This window comes from Rhinopithecus roxellana, chromosome 3 (assembly GCF_007565055.1).
Source record: "Rhinopithecus roxellana isolate Shanxi Qingling chromosome 3, ASM756505v1, whole genome shotgun sequence".
Lineage (NCBI taxonomy): Eukaryota > Metazoa > Chordata > Mammalia > Primates > Cercopithecidae > Rhinopithecus > Rhinopithecus roxellana.
Window position 1 is genome coordinate 125763848 of NC_044551.1, and position 2253 is coordinate 125766100.

General features: G+C 41.5%; 1 pseudogene across 1 annotated transcript; it reads left to right on the forward strand.

The window, feature by feature from the left end:
- Positions 1–872: 872 nt before the first annotated feature.
- On the forward strand, positions 873–1893 carry LOC104669418 (annotated as a pseudogene). The gene has a single exon (XR_004056491.1). The product of XR_004056491.1 is annotated as a dnaJ homolog subfamily C member 8 pseudogene (transcript).
- The last annotated feature ends 360 nt before the right edge of the window (positions 1894–2253 follow it).

The following is a 2253-nucleotide window of genomic DNA, read 5'->3' on the forward strand; positions in this document are numbered from 1 at the left end:
CCATTAGCTCTGTCTTCAAATCATCCCAGAATTTGACAACTTCTCACCATCCCCACTACTACCCTTCTGATCAAGCCTCCATTATCTTTCACCTGGAATATTGCAAAACACACAATATAGGTCACTTTCTTTCCACTCTTCCCACAATCAAGCCAATTCCTCTATGCCTCCCATTTAACTCAGAGTAAAATCCAAAGTCCTTAAAATGTCCTATAAGGCTGTAAATGATCTGGCTCCCATCTGAGCTACCAATCTCCCACACTTTCATGCCACTCCACCCCCTGCCTTCTTGCTATTTTTCTAACAGGCCTGGCTTGCTCCTGTCTTAGGGCCTTTGTACTTGCTCCTCCCTCCACCTGGAATTTTATTCCCCCAGATATTTTGCTTTTCTCTACATCTTTTATCCCCAGATATTAAACCATATGTTTTACTTTTTTAAAAACAAAAAATCTATATTCCTCTATGATCATATAAGCTTCCTAAGTCTTATAATCTTTTTTGGAGGGTGGGGGCTCTGTTTTGTTCAACGCTATATCCCTTGCATCAAGAATACTTCTGGCACATGGTAGATATATGGCACATGTGTTAGAAGAATAAATGAGTAAGAAAATTGTATCTGAATCATACAAACCATTCAGTGAAATAACATCTTGCTAGTTTAAGAAAAAAAATCCTAAGTGACAGTACTAAGGCAATAATGCTTTAGTGAAAACAGTGGGGAGTGGGGAAAAAGAAAACGACAGCTGTTGACTATTTACTCTGTTCAGGTACTATGCTAGTTTCTTTATATACATATCAAATTAAATATTTACGTTAGTTCCTGTGATGTGGGTATTCAATAATTTTATAGAAATAGTAACTAAGAGAAGGGTCACGTGGTGGCTGGGCCGGGGAAATGGCGGCTTCAGGAGAGAGCAGGACTTCAGGTGGCGGAGGCAGCACCAACGAAGCATTTATGACCTTCTACAGTGAGGTGAAACAAATAGAGAAGAGAGACTCGATTCTAACATCGAAAAATCAGATTGAAAGACTGACCCATCCTGGTTCCTCTTACTTCAATTTGAATGCATTTGAGGTTCTTCGGATAGATCCTGAAGTTACAGATGAGGAAATAAAAAAGCGGTTTCAGCAGTTATCCATCTTGGTGCATCCTGACAAAAATCAAGATCATGCTGACAGAGCACAAAAGGCTTTTGAAGCTGTGGACAAAGCTTACAAGTTGCTACTGGATCAGGAGCAAAAGAAGAGGGCACTGGATGTAATTCAGGTGGGAAAAAAATACGTGGAACACACTGTGAAAGAGTGAAAAAAACAATTAAAGAAGGAAGGAAAACCTACAATTGTAGAGGAGGATGATCCTGAGCTGTTCAAACAAGCTGTATATAAACAGACAATGAAACTCTTTGCTGAGCTGGAAATTAAAAGGAAAGAGTGAGAAGTCAAAGAGATGCATGAAAGGAAACGACAAAGGGAAAAAGAGATTGAAGCTCAAGAAAAAGCCTAACGGGAGAGAGAGTGGCAGAAAAACTTTGAGAAAAGTCGAGATGGTAGTGTGGACAGCTGGCAAAACTTGCAAGCCAATACAAAGGGGAAGAAAGAGAAGAAAAATCGGACCTTCTTGAGACCACAAGAAGTAAAAATGGAGCAGCGTGAGTGACCACCCGGGGTCACAGGCACAGAAGCTTCCCCTTGCTATCTCCCTTCCTGCTTGGAAGGACTCATTCTTTTCTCCCACTTCCACCCCAACCTAGAGTAGTATTTGCTTTTTAGTCCATTTTGTTGTCAATACAATTTAATATTGATCAGAGTAATTCTTTTGTACATTGAAATGAGGGGCTTGGTTTAAAAAAAGACCTTCCCCTCTCCTTGTCCCTAGAACAACCAGGATTAGAAGGTGCCACCACTGGTGCTGCCTTCTCTTCCCACAACTTGTAACTCAGTATTTTGTACTTCGCTGAATTGTGATGGTTAGAAACTTCGTGGATAGTTTGTGGAAATCATCCAATTAAACATATTGCTTAAAATGATGTTGCTGTGACTTCAGAGACAAGCCTGGAAGGGGCACCTTAGGAAGCCTCTTCGTTTCAGTTGCTTGCTTCTGGGTGTGCTCCCTTCGAAGGCCCAGATGAGACAGGGAACACTTGTGGGCACACAGAGTGGCATCTGATGCCCTGTTATCCTGTGGTGTTTGGCATGTGTCCCCCATCTACTGACCAATCAGCGTGACATGAAGCCCACACCACCCAAACTTTT